The sequence below is a fragment of the Eleutherodactylus coqui genome, chromosome 4 (genome assembly GCF_035609145.1).
Source record: "Eleutherodactylus coqui strain aEleCoq1 chromosome 4, aEleCoq1.hap1, whole genome shotgun sequence".
Lineage (NCBI taxonomy): Eukaryota > Metazoa > Chordata > Amphibia > Anura > Eleutherodactylidae > Eleutherodactylus > Eleutherodactylus coqui.
The window spans coordinates 153,418,355-153,436,078 of NC_089840.1; the positions used below are offsets into that span (position 1 = coordinate 153,418,355).

Below are 17,724 nucleotides of genomic sequence, written 5' to 3' on the forward strand. Positions count from 1 at the left end.
GTGATCCTTCCTCCATCCCTTGCTGAATCAGCACTGTAAGTGTTTGCTTCAGAATGATATTCAGTGGCATAACATCGCTCACTCCAATGTTGTTCCTGCTGACAAAGAGCCACGTGTCTCTGATCAGCAGCCAATGCCTGAGCTGAAAATCACGCTGGCTGCAAAAGCTGTCCATCTGTTGCATGAGGGAATCATTCATGGCTTTCCGCTGTTCCTACAGACAGTCCAACATGTTGTAAGGTGGAATTCCAGCATGCTGGAGCGTCACATATCAAGCGGTTTTCAGACATCCTTTCACTGCAGTTGTAAGAGAGCATGCTTAAATGTATAAGAATGATTCCCGCACACGTGTTTCTTCCCATTATCGGTAACCACATTGCCCAGTGTGTGTTTGCGAAGAGACTGTGTGGTATTTCCTACACAGCAGTAGCTTCTGGCCTCTGTGGATTTTCTGGCCCAAGCTCAGCAGGTCTGGCAGTGATTGACCTTGCATTTATAAAAAGAGGAGGAGCACAAGCTACATCTATTGAGGCACTTGGTTTTGCAAGTTGAAGCACACCAGCGCAACCATGTTGGTGTCAGTAGGTAGCCTTGCTGTGGTGGTGTATTGTACTGCAAAAAATTGACCCATGTACTGTTCCTGGCCATAGTTTTTGCTCCATGTATCAATGGTGGCATGTACCTTGCTGCACACTGACTGGCCTACTCTGCATGTGATTTGTAAAGCAGCGACAGCTTTCTTGGGGATGTAATTCGGCTTATGTTTCCAACATGTAGACTGAGTGCATGCCATCTGTTGCCTAAAGATCGTGGCACCAAAAACAACTTGGTCAAGTTCAGCCACATGACAACTGGATAGTGTTTGTTGACGATAGATTCTGTTATAGATAACTGATGGGACAGAGGAAAAGCAGTAACAGAAGATAGTGATGATGTCAATGAGTCTGTACTGCATGTGGATGAGGGCTAGCTACTAGACAGATCACAGGGATTTGGAGCAGTAGCAGGATCTTCATGTTGTGGGGCAATTAAATTTTCCCATGTGGCCTTGTGATGTGGCTTTATATGCTTACGTGGAGCCATATTTCCTACATTTCTGCCCTGGCTACATCTTAATTTCTGCTTGCAGATCCAGCGCAGTGTTATGTTTTGTTCCTCCAGGGAGGTACAGAACAATTGACACTTGACAGAGTACCGGAAAAAGCTTGTATTACCACTAATAGCATCTAAGCTTGCTCCTCCTTGACTTTCTACTGGAGCCTTTGCCATCATATGCTTCTGAGTTGATCATACTAGCAGACCTCCCCCTGGTATGTTTTGCTGATGTTCTGACCCTATATTGACTCACCAGTATCGCCACTACCCTCCTCTGAAAACAATGTCTTCACCTCCTTGTCACCTGGTTCCTGTTTCCTGTCCAAAACCCCATCATGGTCCTCATCATCTTGGCCACTTCTCTCAGTCTTTTTTGATGTTTCGCGTGATCTTTTCCCATTTCAGCAAATCAGTAACATTATAAACATTTACAGAGGGGTCTCAACCTTATAAATATGACTTTCACTGAAGAAGAACCCTAAGATCTAACCTTCAATTGTATTTAATTAAAGACAGGGCTAAAACTGACAGATGGAAAACATCAAATAGTAGTCCTCCTAAAAGGGTCACGCATAAAGAAGGTAAGTATCACTCTGAGGACAAATAGTCAGTGAGCCAGAGGATGATGGTATCCCTGATCCCTCGTGCAATCTAGCAGATCACTGTTGTTAATGGAGTGGTCACAACAGATGTGAAGAATGACCAAACAATATTAAACCATTGCCCCTTCCACTTAGGTCAGAGGTGGTAACATACAAAATCACACACCTCTAGATATTACCCAAGATTTATCGCTATAAATAGAGGTGAAAAGGTAAGCAGATGACCAATCTAAATCACTCTGCTATACCTGTCCACTCTTCTCATCATACTTAGGTTACAAAAGTACCTCTAAAATTACAGGTTTCTATCTATTGATACTTGCTAATAGCTTAACAATAAAAACGAAATTATATTTCAAATAAAGTGTAGAGACAAAAATTTGTCATCTTTCAAAAGAAAAATCTGTACAAAAAAATTGATTCTGTCATAGGTTCAACGCATTGGACTTTGCAATTCTTCAGGAACCCAATGAGTCATAGATAGTTTCAAGTATCATTCAATCTAAAATCTGAAATGTAGATGACACCTAAAAGTTAACTAAAGAGCGCATTAAAAAATTCCTAAGCTTGACCCACAGCGCATTAGCTGTGCTAACGAAACACTATTCTGGAGACCTAAAGTTCAATCATCCCAGATCCTCCCTAATGGTAAGGAGCCCAATCCTCCCAAGCCATGAAAAAAATAAATAAAGAGTAGAAGAGTCTGTCACATACCCGACACAGCAGAGGGAGAGGTGAGACGTATCTATCGATCCCGCCTCAGTCCTCGATCACTCTAGCAGTATTGTAAGCAGGAAGTCGTTAGAATACTGGCTGCTTTGTACCCAACTTCCTCAGGGCTTCTGCACGCATGCGAAACGAAACCTCAAATCCCCACCTGATCCGCTCTAACGCACTCCAGAGCTCTACAATGCCCATACACACCTGCCACCACCAATGTTCATGGGCATTGGACCCGATTTATGAATTATTAATACCATCTTCGGAGTATTGTGCTTCGTTGTTAAAATGGACAAGGCTTGAGCTGATAAATTGTGGATTTATTCTAGAAAAGGTCTAGCAGTGCAATATACACAAAATGTACAAAGGTATGCAAGGTATGCATGGGAGAATAAGGAATACAGTATGAATACACACTCAGCAAATTTAAAATAAATGGGGGAAATTAAAAGAAAATTACCAGATTTTGGGATACACTGCCCAAAGAGGTCTGGGTGGTGGAGATCCAGAACATAGGGAAGTCCATATACTGCAGTATAGCCCAGTGGATTGACAAATTGGACCTGAGGGGCCCCACATTTTAAAGGGTCCCTAGTACACACCTCCCTGCCCCCTCTGAGGTCATACAGAGAATGGAGGGTTGGACTTGTAGGAACTCTGAGGAAGCATAATTATTTATTTTTGGTCAGATCTCGGCAGGAGGGCTTCCGATCGTGAAGATATGCCAGCCATATTTCCGGTCATGATTTTATCTGCATGTGAATATCAAACATGCAGCCGAAATCATAACCAGGGATGGAGCTACGCAATTTTAGAGGGTCCCTGAGTGCTTAACGCACCATGAGTGGATGCATTTTGTCCGGCTGGGCCACTCAATTTTTAAAATCTAATTCATACCTGGCTGGGACCTTCCTATGACCAAATATTCTTATCAGAGATTTCCCCAATATGAATTCTTTTGGCCCCAGCCAGTCTGGAAGAGGAAGGTTCTAGCCCGCTAATAGAAGAATGTTTTTTTCTAAAACTTGCACATGTATGGTCTATATCCTCATGCTAATACCACCCAACAAATACAGGTGCTAGAGAAAGAATGGGGGGTTATTTACATCACAACACAGCTCTTGTCCAGTCCAGGTGAGATCAATGCTTTTCCTACATGCACATATCAACAGACTGGGGAAAAAAGCTGCTAGACCTGTCACTTTTTTCCAACTTTTCAGGGATTATACAGTAGATACCAAATGGATTTCTGGATATAGGCTGAATATAAGTCAAGGTACACAGAACAAGATGGCTGACGACCTAACGTCTCTACGTACAAAATCTTATACATCATCACAAAGGGGTAGCAGCGTCAGCCCTGAAGGGGCCCAGCTCCAACCTTAGTGCCTCCCAAAGTCCATCAAACTTCTCCTATTAATAGCCTCATACTTCCTATTGTCCAATAGTGAAAAGGTGGTTGCCATGGGAACTTGATGCTACTGAAAGAGACATCCACATTTAGTGATGATGGAATCTCACCATCATCTAACCGCTGATTGGTATCTTAATTCCCTGAGTATGTATCGTCCTTCTCTAAATATGTTGTGCTAATAGTTAAGTATGGTGGTTAAGTTCTGTTATGATCTAGGGATGTTTCTTTGTCCGTTTTGGTACATTCGTTGAAGTGGCAAAAACTATGCACACAGAGGTGTACCTTGACATCCTAGAAAATAATTTGCTGCAGACAATGTGGCAATACTTTGGAATACTTCTATTAAGACTCTTTGTCACTAAGTTTTACATTGGTTTAAGCACACTATTGGACTGGCCTGCATAGAGTTTCAACTTGAACATCTTTTGGGCAAACCAGAATATTGGGTCAGGAAATATGAACAGCATTCATCTCTGAAAGAACTCAATGGAAATTTGCAGGATAAACAAAGGGAAATACCAGCTGAAGTAAAAAGAATGCCATGGAGAGTATTGAATATTATTAGGGCCAAAGGATGCCCCATTAAGTATTAACATATGTAAATGAATTCTACTTTTGATTCTTGATCAGGTGTCAAATTACTTCTGTTATCATAGCATATATCCCTATAATTAGAGATAAACATGGATATTGAATTGAAAGATATAGCAAAAATCTTCAGCAGATATTATACAAACCTATTGACTAGGAGGTTGGTCCTCATCTTGAAAAATTACATAAAATTTAAAAGATTTGATTTGTGTTCATAAAATAACACTAGATGAAGAAAAGTAACTGACAGAGCTAGAAGAAGCTATTAAAAGGACTAGTCGAAAAAGTCCGGCCCCGACTGCTTTTAACCCCTTAGTGACAGCCCCATAGTGTTTTTACATCCTAGCTAACTGGGCTTTAATCCTAGAGGACGAAAAAACATGCATCCTCTTAGGATTAAAGTCACATGTGCTATGGATGTGACAGCTCCATGCTGTCGGTTCCCGGAGGTGTCGTGCCAGACTGTGGGGAGCCCCCACTCAGCAATGCCATCGGTGCTATCCATTGGATAGCGCTGATTGCAATAAAGTAAATAAAAAGTTTATAAAAAGATAAATATTCAGCTGCCCTGATGGATCGGATCAAGCTACACAGACAGCCCACCTTCCCCCCAGGGCGACAAGTAACACTGAAAGCCGCCCACAGTGACAAGTTGTCAGCACCCCAACCCCCACGGCGACTAGTTCTCAGCACCCTTTCCCCCGGGAGAAGTTGTCATTCTTCCCCCCATCTTGGCGACAAGTCTATGTGACAGCACCCCTTCCCTCCAGTGACCGAACTTCCCCCTCTGGCGACAAGTCTATGTGACAGCACCCGCACTACGGTGACAAGTCTATGTGACAGCACCCCCCCCCCCCAGAGACAAGTCTATGTGACAGCACCCCACAGCAACAAGTCTATGTGACAGAACTCCCACCACTGGCGACAAGTCAATGTGACAGAAACCCCCCCGGCGACAAGTCTATGTGACAGCACCTCTTCCCTATGGTGACAGAACTTCACCAGCAAAGGGTTATGTAACAGCACCAGAATACCAGTCTGCAAAGTGTTGTGTGATGGCAAATCCCCCCCCCTCGCAAAGTGTTATGGACAACACCAGACACCCCCCCGCAATGTAATGTGACAGCACCCCCTGCAAAATATTGTAGGACAGCACCCATATCCCCCTCCGCAAACTGTTGTGTGACTTCACCAGACCCCACCCCTTGAAAAGTGTTATGTGACAGCCCCCTCCCAGTTATGGTGATAGCCCCACCCCTAATAGTAATACTTACCCTCCAGCTAAGCACTGGTGGACGCTCCTGCTGGATCGGCTTCACCGCAAACTGCCGTGCGTTCCTGAGCCAGCAGGTGCTACTGCGCATGCACAAACGGGATGCGTGTTCACACCCCGACAAGAGGAGAAGACAGAAGAAAGAATTTGTCTGTAACCAGGGACGACAGAATGGTAAGCATAGTAGGTATGTATCTTGTAGGTATGCATAATGGTAAGCATCCTGTAGGTATGTATCTTCTGTAGGGCTGTTTTACAATGCACAATGTATATTACAAAGTGCATTGTAATGGCCATACAGAAGTGCACACATACACTTGTCATAACCAGATAACCCCTTAAATATAATTATATATTATAATTACATTTTCCATGATATTATGAAATAGTGAGAAATGAAACATATTCTGAAAAAATTGTTATAAAAATCCAAGTTTTCTATGAATCTAAGGTAATGTGCAAATGCTTCCAATGGAAAATAAATGTGGATATGTTTCCAATAGCAATGTAAGGGTTAAAGGGGTTGTCCCGCAGTGACAATGGAATGTTAGAACTTCTGTATGGCCATTACAATGCACTTTGTAATATACTTTGTGCATTGTATATGAGCCATACAGAAGTTATATACTTACCTACAGGGGTGTTCCCCCCTGTGTTGACGATCCCGTCGTCCCTGGAGATGAAAAATCTTTGCTGCCGGCTTCTCCACTTGTTGGGCATGCGCAGAAGAGGTCTATGGTCCATAAATGAGCCTTTTAATACCTCACACATGTGCTGTAGCTCCAGTCAGGGGTGATAATTGGGGGTCACTCATTGTTGGGGCTACTATTGTGGGGGCACTGATGCTGCGGGGGCTACAATTGTGGGTGCACTGATGCTGCTGGGGCTACTATTATAGGGGGACTAATGCTGCTGGGGCTACTATTGTGAGGGCACTAGTACTGCTGTGGCTACAATTGTGGGGGCACATATGCTGCTGTGACTGCAATTGAGGGGGCACTGATGCTGCTGTGGCTAATATGCATGGGGCACTGATGCTGCTGTGGCTAATATGCAGGGGCACTGGTGCTGCTGTGGCTAATATGCAGGGGGCACTGATGCTGCTGTGGCAAATATGGAGAGAGCACTGATGCTGCTGGGGGTTACTATTGTGGGGGCACTGATGCTGCTGGGGCTACTATTGTGGGGGCACTGATGCTCCTGGGACCACAATTGGGGGCACTATTACTGCTGTGGCTGCAATTGTGAGGGCACTATTACTGCTGTAGCTACAATTGTGGGGGTACTGATGCTGCTGGGGCTACTATTGTGGGGGCACTATTACTGCTACGGCTATAAGTGTGGGGTAGATATGCTTCTGTGGCTTCAATGGAGGGGGCACTGATGCTGCTATGGCTAATATGGAGGGGGCACTGATGCTGTTGGGGCTACAATTATGGGGGCACTATTACTGCTGTGGATACAATTGTAGAGGCACTATTACTGCTGTGGCTATAATTGTGCCGGCACTGATGCTGCTGGGACTACTATTGTGGAGGCACTGATGCTGCTGGGGCCACAATTGTGGGGGCACTATTACTGCTGTGGCTATAATTGTGGGGGCACTTATGCTGCTGTGGCTACAATGGAGGGGGCTGATGCCGCTCTGGCTAATGTGGGGGGCCACTGATGCTGCTGTTGCTACTATTGTGGGGGCACTATTACTGCTGTGTCTACAATTGTAGGGGCACTGATGCTGCTGCAGCTGCAATTGTGGGGGCACTGATGCTGCTGGGGCTACTATTGTGGGGGCACTGATGCTCCTGGGTCCACAATTGTGGGGGCTCTATTACTGCTGTGACTACAATTGTGGGGGACACTATTACTGCTGTGGCTACAATTGTGGGGGTACTGATGCTGCTGGGGCTACTATTGTGGGGGCACTATTACTGCTGTGGCTATAAGTGTGGGGGTACTTATGCTACTGTGGCTACAATGGAGGGGGCACTGATGCTGCTATGGCTAATATGGAGGGGGCACTGCTGCTTTTGGGGCACTATGACTGCTGTGGATACAATTGTGGGGGCACTATCACTGCTGTGGCTATAATTGTGTGGGCAACCGTTGCTGCTGGGGCTGCTATTGTGGGGGCACTGTTGGTGCTATTGTGGGGGCACTATTACTGCTGGGGCTATAAGTGTGGGGGCACTGATGCTGCTGCTGGGGCTACTTTTGCGGGGACACCATTACTGCAGTGGCTACATTCTGGGGGTACTGATGCTGCTGCGGGTACAATTGTGGGGGCACTATTACTGTTGTGGCTACTATTGTTAGGGCACTATTACTGCTGTGGCTATAATTGTGGGGGCACTGATGCTGCTGGGGTTACTATTGTGAGGGCACTGATACTGCTGTGGCTACTATTGTGGGGGCACTGATGCTGCTGGGGCTGCTATTGTGGGGGCACTGATTCTGCTGGGGTAACTATTGTGGGGGCACTATTACTGCTGTGGCTACTATTGTGAGGGCACTATTACTGCTGTGGCTTCAGTTGTGGGGGCACTGATGCTGCTGCAGTAATTGTGGGGGCACTATTACTGCTGTGGCTATAATTGTGGGGGCACTATTACTGCTGTGGCTAGTATTGTTGGGGCACTATTACTGCTGTGGCTATAATTGTTGGGGCACTATTGTTGCTGTGGCTATAATTGTAGGGGCACTGATGCTGCTTTGGCTACTACTGTGGGGTCACTATTACTGCTTCGGCTATATGTGTGGGGGCACTTATGCTGCTGTGGCTACAATGGAGGGGGCACTGATGCTGCTGTGGTGAATATGGAGGGGGGCACTGATGCTGCTGTGGCTACTATTGTGGGGGCACCATGTGGGAACACTGTGAGGGCACCATGTGGGGGACTACGGGGGCACCGTGTGGGAGCACTGTTATGTGGGGTCAATTGGGGGCACTATGTGTAGGCACTATGTGGGAGCACTGTGGGGGCATTACGTTATGTGGGGGCATTGGGGGAGCACCATGTGGGAGCACATTGTATGTGGGAGCACCATATAGAAGCACCATGTAGGGCACTGTGGGAGCACCATGTGGGGGCACTATGTAGGAGCACCATGTGGAGCACTGTGGGGCACTATGTGGGAGCACCATGTGTTATGTGGGAGCACTATGTTATGTGGGGTCACTGGGGGGCACTGTGGGAGTACCATGTGGGGGCACTATGTAGGAGCAATGTGTGGGGGCACTATGTCGGAGCACTGTGTGGGGGAACTGTGTGTGTACCATATCGGGGCACTATGTGGGAGCACTATGTTGGAGCAGTGTGTCTCCACACTATGTTATGTGGGGGTGCACTGTGTGGAGGCAATATGTAGGGGCAGTGTGTGTGGGCACTATGTGGGAGCACTGTGGGGTCATCATATTATGTGGGGGAGCACTGTGGGGGCACCATATTATGTAGGGCCACTATGTCGGAGCACTGTGGGGGCACCATGTTATGTGGGAGCAGCATGTGAGGGCACTATGTTATGTAGGGGCGCACTGTGGGGGCACTATGTGGGGCATTTTGTTATGTGAGGGCACTATATAATGCGAGGGCACTGTGGGAGCACCATGTGGGTGCACTATGCTATGTGTGGGCACTATCTAGGAGCACCGTGTGGGGGAACTGTGTGTGCACCATGTGGGGACACTATGTAGGTGCACCATGTGGGGCACTGTGGGTGCACTATATAGGTGCACCATGTGGGGGCACTATGTGGGAGCACTATATTATGTGGGGGCACCATGTTATGTGGGAGCACTACGTGGAGGCAGTGTGTCAGGTTGCACTGTGGGGACACCGTGTTATGTGGGAGCAATGTGGGGGCGGTGTGTGGTGGCACTGTTATGTGGGGCGCACTGTGGGAGGCACTATGTTATGTGGGGGCACTGTGGGAACACTATGTGGGCACACTATGCTATGTGTGGGCACTATGTAGGAGCACCGTGTGAGGAACTGTGTGTGCACCATGTGGGGGCACTATGTAGGTGCACCAGGTGGGGGCAGTATGTGGGAGCACTATGTTGTGTGGGTGCACTGTGGGGGCACCCTGTTATGTGGGGGCAGTGTGTGGGGGCATTATGTTATGCAGGAGTGCACTTTGGAGACACCATGTTATGTGGGGGCACTGTGTGGGGCACTATGTTATTCAGGGGTGCTGTGGGAGCACCATGTGGGGGCACTATGCTATGTGTGGGCACTGTGTGTGGGCACCATGTTGGAGCACTGTGTGTGCACCATGTAGGGGCACTATGTAGGTACACCATGTGGGGCACTGTGTGAGGGCACTATGTAGGTGCATCATGGGGGGGGGGCACTATGTGTGTTACTTTCACTTTTAATTACTTTCAATAGCACAGAATCATGATCTCCTGCTGCTGCTACTGTGACAGCTGTAGCAGGAGATTCCTTCATCTCCTTGGCATGTGCTTCCATCACTGAACACTTTCACATCATTGTCATAGTGTCCAGTGATATGGGGACATGCCAGGGAGATGAAGGAATCTCCTGCTACAGCTGTCACAGCAGTAGCAGGAGATCACGATGCTCTCTTTCCCCATTACAGCATGCACCTCTCGTCGGTCTTCAAGTCATGTGACCGGCGTCATCGGGAGCACGCATGCTGAGGAGGAGAGAGAGCAGTGCATCATGGGAACTACCTGGGCTCTCTTTCCCCATTACAGCATGCACCTCTCGTTGGTCTTCAAGTCATGTGACCGGCGTCATCGGGAGCACGCATGCTGAGGAGGAGAGAGAGCAGTGCATCATGGGTACTACCCGGGCGGTGCCATCTTCGAAAGTTTGTATAAGTCAGCTGTACAAGAAGATAAGGAATAAAAAGGTTAGCAGAATATGTTTTTTTTATGTGTAAGGGTGCCTACCCACTAGCGCTTTTTTTCCACTGCAAATTTGCTGCGTTTTTTTTCCAATTGTCAACGGGACTTTCTAATGTTTAAAACGCAACACACAAAAACCGCTAAAACGGCAGCTTGCATTTTTTGTGTGTTGTAGTATCTGAGTGATTATGGCTTTCCCAAACTGTCATTGGAGTCTAGAAAGTTTCCTGGACCTACCTACTTTCGAGGAGGAGGTTTAACTGGCTCTTCAGTCTATGAAACCGAATACAGCCCCTGGTCAGGATAACTTACTAGCTACTCCCCTGTCTCAAGCCCTGAACTTAATCAAAGATGGATCCCTCCTCCCTTCAAATATGACTCATGTTCACATCACTATAATTCACAAAGAGAACCTGCACTTTTTTCAGCTACCGCTGATCTCATTACTGAACATAGGTCTTAAAATATTTTACAAAATTCTAGCTATGCGCCTTGCTCCCTTGCTACGAGACCATGTTCATACTGTTAAAGTGGTGTTCATCTCCAGTCAAGAGGCTCGTGATAATGCAGTCAAAGTGTTAAATGTTGTATGCTATGTTCAAAATAACCCTTTATACCCATTATCCACAGATGTGGTGAAAGCTTTTCCCAGGTGGGGTGGCCTCTTCTGTTCGCAGTCTTACAACATAATCAATGAGTGGAACAGGTTGCCACAAAAAAAAGCGCTGCACGGATGTGCAAAATGCGCCTGACCATAGCTTTGTGCCCATTGCTTGCAATGGGGCCGGCACTGCAGCCCACAGCTCCCTCCCACTCCTTTCTGCAGGACACTATAAAACAGTAGGAAGTCTCAGAGAGCCCTGAGGCTAATTAAATGGGATCCACTTCAAACTACAACTTATTCCAAAGCCACAGAACTCCTAGATAAGGCAGCAAACAGTCAAAAACACTTCATCTGTTCAGAATAAAGAAAGGAAGAAGGAGGGAGGCCTGTAATAAATACAGCATTCATGTACATGCATAAAATCCAATTCAAAAGTACAAAAATTACCTTGATCCACCATTAGCACAAAAGGACAATTATCCCACAGCCTCCATTTTGTGATAGTGGTGAAGATCTGGGCACAGTGAAAAAAACTGACCTCGCCTGCCACCTAGCGTCCACACTTGATTATACAGTATGTTCTCCTTTCCTAAACAGATATGCGCAATCAATATGAATAAGACTCTAAGATCCTAAACCTTGCAGGGGAAACCTTCTTTTCTGCTAATTGATGCATATAAATCCAATAATCTATATATAAGGCTATCATTATAAATTAGGCAGAGCCTGTAATGTTCTCCTCTCTCAGTACCTTTAAATCTTGAAAGCACTACAGCCAATATCAATCTTGTTATTTTGTATAGCTCCAACTTATTTCGCAGTGCTTTCAAGTAATTTATTTACTACCCCCACCAACAAGCTGGGTGCTCATTTTACTGACCTCGGGAGGATGGAGGGCTGAGTGATACAGGGATTGAACTCACAACCTTCAGATGGTAAGCAAGAGCTTAGGACTGCATTCTGCTGCCTTAACTCACTGCACCAAACGAGGCTCAGGTATGACTAGAGGCAAAAGAAAAGAAACCAGACCACCAAAACTGACAGCCTTCTTTCCAGCAACTACTCCACCACCCCAGGCAGATCAGGTACACGCAAACCTGACTCCCCAACAAATTCACTAAAGACAGCTTCTCAAGTTGCAATGTCTAGTTTTCTAAAGATTATTAGAGATAGACAAGCTTTTAAATTCCATTAGAGTTCTCGAAAACAAAAAAAACATTCAGACGAGACTTTGAGGGAACTAAAACAACTCAGATTTGAACTCCACTCACTACTACAAAACAAATACGAACTTCACCTCCATAAAGCTAAACTGTCTCAATACAACCAAGGTAATAAAGCTTCTAAATTCTTTGCTAATAAAATTAAAACAAAAGAACTTAAATCTAGGATCCCTTATCTAGTAAACTCCCACAACAACAAGATTATGAATCCTCAAGAAATATCAGAAGAATTTGCTAAATACTACAGCAAATTTATACAACTTAATAAAAGACCCATCTATCACACATCCAAATCAGATACTTATACATAAATTTTTAAGAGGTATCTCCCCTCCTTATCCCCTCACAACTAGAATTTCTAAATAAAGAAATCTCCACCACAGAAATACTAGACTCCATTACATCATTAAAATCCAACAAATCTTCAGGGCCAGATGGTCTCACAAATGAATATTATAAATCATTTTTCACTGTCATAGCACCCCATCTTTTGAGAACTTTCAACCATGCTATAGCACACAGTTCTTTTCCACCTGAAATGCTTAATGCCCTTATCATAACTCTACCCAAGCCATGAAAATCTCATACATCCCCTTCTAACTACAGGCCAATCTCATTATTAAAAACAGATGTGAAAATGTATGCCAAAATTTTAGCCTGCAGACTGGCAGATATTCTCCCATCATTAACATTGAATGATCAGGTGAGTTTTATTAAAAATAGACAGACCTCAGATGCCACTAGACATTTCATAAACTTGATTAAATATGTCAAACAACTATAAATCCCCTCTTTGCTACTATCATTAGATGCTGAAAAGCATTTGACAGAATCCATACTTACATTCTGTCCTCAAAAAATGTGGAATTCAAGGTAATTTTTTGGTAATTTCTTATCAGCAATTATGTCCCTCTACTCATCCCCCAATGCTTCAGTATATTCTTCGGCTTCCTATCTAAACCATTTACAATAAGCAATGGCACTAGACAGGGCTGCCCCATGTCACCATTAATCTTCGCTCTAGTTATGGAACCATTTACATCCCATATTAGACTCTCGCAAAATATTAACGGAATCAAAGTACAGGAAAAGGAGCACAGAATAGGACTTTTTGCGAATTATGTAATTCTTGCACTCTCAAACCCAGCCACTTCTCTAACTTCTCTCTCCAAAATAATTGATAATTTCTCCAACATTTCATATTACAAAATCAAAATTTCAAAGTCACAAATATTTAACCTAAGAATTAAGAAGTCCTTAGTTACCCACTTGAAGCAAATTTTGAACCCTTAATCTCCTTGATCAAAGGTAAATTAGGAAAATTAAGAACTCAGGGTAACGCTTGGCTAGACAGAATTGCTACAGTCAAAATGATTATCCTTCCCTAATTTTTTATTTTTTCCACAATGTCCCAATACACTTACCAATCTCCTTTCTTTAAAAAAAAATTTTATCTGGAGGAATGAAAAATCTAAAACTAAAGCTGGTATTTTCTTCCAAAATCAAAGAAAAGGGGGACTAAGTTCTTCTTCAATCATACAGTATTATAGAGCTTCTTTTTTTAGAGCAACTCAGGTCTCTATGACTCATTGATCATTCAAAACTATGGGTTACACTTAAAAATTCTATATTTGGAAAATTTCCGCTCAAGAACATATTTACTAGCGCATTTATTCTTTAAGGTTGATTATCCCTTTTATTCTTCCACACTTCAAGCTATTACAAATGTTTGGAACATGTTAACTGTCAAAAAAGGACTAATTGCTTTCCCCATGCATAATTCAAGAATTGATATTTTATCTAGTGCAAGTGGAAGACACACCAGTGCTTCTCACCCACATCATAGGCCCCTCACAGACTGGGCTCTTTTACATGCAGATATATTGGCTGCCATTTTCACAGCTGGCCGATATACACTACAATCTGATGCATTGGATTCTGACCCTCTCTCCTCCCCTTCGGCTGTTTGCAATGGGAGGGAGTGGAGCTTAGTGCTGTCCTGCTGACTTTTTATTGCAAACATAGAATGGTAGAGTTGAAAGGGACCTCCTGGGTCATTGGGTCCAACCCCCTGCTCAGTGCAGGATTTACTAAATCATCCTAGACAGATATTTGTCCAGCCTTTGTTTGAACACTTCCATTGAAGGAGAACTCACCACCTCCCATGGTAACCCGTTCCATTCATTGATTACGCTCACTGTCAGAAAGTTTTTTCAAATATCTAATCTGTGTCTCCTCCCTTTTAGTTTAATCCCATTGCTTCTAGTCTTTCCTTGTGCAAATGAGAATAGGGTTGATCCCTCTGTACTGTGATAGCCCTTCAATTATTTTTAGATGGCTATTATTTCTCCTCTCAGCCTTTTTTTGCAAGCTATATATTCCCAACGGAATTCTCATCCTTTATCCATTCCTCATAGGACATAATTTGCAGACTGCTTACCATCTTTGTAACTCTTCTCTGAACTTGCTCCAGTTTGTCTATGTCTTTTTAAAAATGGGGTGCCCAGAACTGGACGCAGTATTCCAGATGATGTCTGACTAAGGAAGAGTAGAGGGGGATAATTACATTGTGCGATGTAGACTCTATGCTTCTCTTAATACATCCCAGAATTGTGTTTGCCTTTTTGGCTGCTGCATCACATTGTTGACTCATGTTCAGTCTATGATCTATTAGTATACCCAAGTCCTTTTCACATGTGCTGCAGCTTAGCTCAATTCCTCCCATTCTGTATGTGCTTTCTTCATTTTTCTTGCCCAGATGTAGGACTTTGCATTTCTTCCAGTTAAATACCATTCTGTGCACTGTGCCAGCTTTTCTAGATCTTTTTGAATACTCTCCCTCTTTTCCCTAGTGTTAGCTATCCCTCCAGCTTAGTGTCGATGGCAAATTTGATCAGTTTCCCATCAATTCCCTCCTCCAGATCATTTATAAAAATGTTGAACAACACTTGGCTTAGGGCAGTGCCTTGTGGTACCCCACTTGATACATTCTTCAACTTGGATATGAAGCCATTTATGACCACTCTTTAAGTACGATCACTCAGCCAGCTGTGAATCCACCTAACAGTTGCCTTGTCAACCCCATATTTGGTCATTTTTTCAATAAATATAGTATGAGATACTTTGTCAAATGCTTTACTAAGGTCAAGATAAATTATATCCACCGCATTTGCCTGATTAACCCAGTCAGTGATACTGTCATAGAAGGAAATTAGATGGCATGACTTATGTGTTACAAACCCATGCTGGCTCTGATTAACTACTCCCTTTTCATCTAAGTACTTGCATACATGCTGTTTAATAATTTGTTCAAAGATCATTCCCAGTATAGAAGTCAGGCTCACAGGCCTGTAGTTTCCTGGATCCACGCCCTTCCCTTTTTTGAAGATAGGGACAACATTTGCCCTTTTCCAATCTTCTGGGACTCCTGTTCTCTATGAACTTTCAAAGATTATGGCGAGTGGTTCAGGAATTACCTCCGCTGCTTCCTTTAGTATCATAGGATGTAATTCATCTGGACCTTGAGACTTGAATTCATTTAACCCCTTCATGACACGGACCCTTTTTTTTCCATTTTCGTTTTTTCCTCCCCCCTTTAAAAAAATCGTAACTCCTTTATTTATTCATTGACGTCGCTGTTTGAGGGCTTGTTTTTTGCGGGACGAGTTGTAGTTTTCAAAGGTGCTATTTAAAGTACCATATAATGTATAATTAATTTTTCCGTCGACGTAGTTGAGCAAGGGCTCATTTTTCGTGGGATGTCCTGAAATTTATATTAGTACTAATTTGGAATACATACGACTTTTTGATCACTTTTTATTGCGTTTTTTCTGGGAGACAGGGTGACTGAAACAATTCATTTTTGGCGTTCTTTATTTTTTTTTTCTCGGACGACGTTCACCGTGTGGGGTAAATAATGTGCTACTTTGATAGAGCGGACTTTTACGGACGCGGCAATACCAGGTATGTATTTTTATTTTATTATTTTGATTTTTTAATTATAGTTATGGCAAAAGGGGGATGATTTAAACTTTTATTACATTTTTTTTTTTTTTACAACTAAAAAAACTTTATTGATCTTTTTTTTTAACTTTACATTCAAGTCCCCCTGGGGGACTACAATATGCAATGCTTTGAGCGCTCCGGCAGTATGACGTAATGCTACAGCATTACGTCATACTGCAATTTCACAGGCAGCATATCAAGCCACCCCACGGGGATGGCTTGATACGCAGTCTCTCAAGGCAGCCCTGGGGCCTTTCAGAAGGCCCCCAGCTGCCATGACACCTGCACGGCTCCCCCGATCTCACCATGGGGGGGCGGTGCGGGACCCCCGAACATCATTCGGGGGATTTAAATGGCGCTGTCAGAACTAACAGCAGCATTTAAAGGGTTAATAGCCGTGAACGGCCGATCGCGACTATTGCTCACGAGTGTCAGCTGTAATAAACAGCTGATGCCCGCGCTATATGAAGAGAGGTCACCCCGCGACCTCTCTTCATACATACCCCGATGCTCCAGGAGGTAAATGTACATCCTGGAGCGGAAAGGGGTTAAGTGTTCCCTCGCCATCCCTCTGCTTACAGATAGCCTGCATTCCTTTATTCCCCCAATAGCACAAGGAAAGTCAGTTGATGTTCCATCTACTTTCTGAGAGAAAACATACAAAATAGAAATTTAAAAGTCGGCCTTCTCAACATCATTCTTAACTAATTCACTACTTTCATCTTATAAAGCATCCAATAGCCGGACGGTAGGAGAGAGGAGGTGAGCCGGGGAGGGAAGGGCAATGGCATGGCGGCCTTGGCATATATGCGCCAGACCCATTTTGCGCCCGTTGACACATTTTTACAGTGTCGGTGGGCGCACGCAAAAACACCTATGGCCGTGTAAAAGAGCCCTAAGCCAGAATCCTACTGCACACTGATGAGGGGCAAGCACCCTGAATCAGCCTGTCTGTGCAGGGTTTCAGGCTTGGTTTAAAATTCCCAATCATTGAGGACTTGTTATAAGGTCACTTTAAAAATGCTGCCATCCAATAGATGGCACTGTAGGGGTATTTTTCCATCTTTCTTATTTGCAACAACAATTAGGCACTGCTTATACCTAACTTTACAAACAACATATGCCTGTTTGTGTCATCATTGTAATACAACTTCATTAGAACAAAAAAAAAATATCAGTTTAAATCAGGGCTAAAGTGCAGCTCCTCTACAATGCAACCTTTGAGAAATTAGGTTATTTTCATAGCTGTTTTTACAGGCTCAGTTTCCATGTGCTCACAGATCGCTTCATGAATCTGAGGTCGATATGTGCACAATCTCTGCCTCTC

General features: G+C 44.2%; 1 protein-coding gene across 1 annotated transcript in view; it reads right to left on the reverse strand.

The window, feature by feature from the left end:
* Window positions 1-17,724, reverse strand: part of LOC136626544 (kinesin-like protein KIF21B) — a 2,048,083-nt gene that overhangs the window by 48,614 nt on the left and 1,981,745 nt on the right. The gene's annotated exons all lie outside the window — the stretch shown is intronic.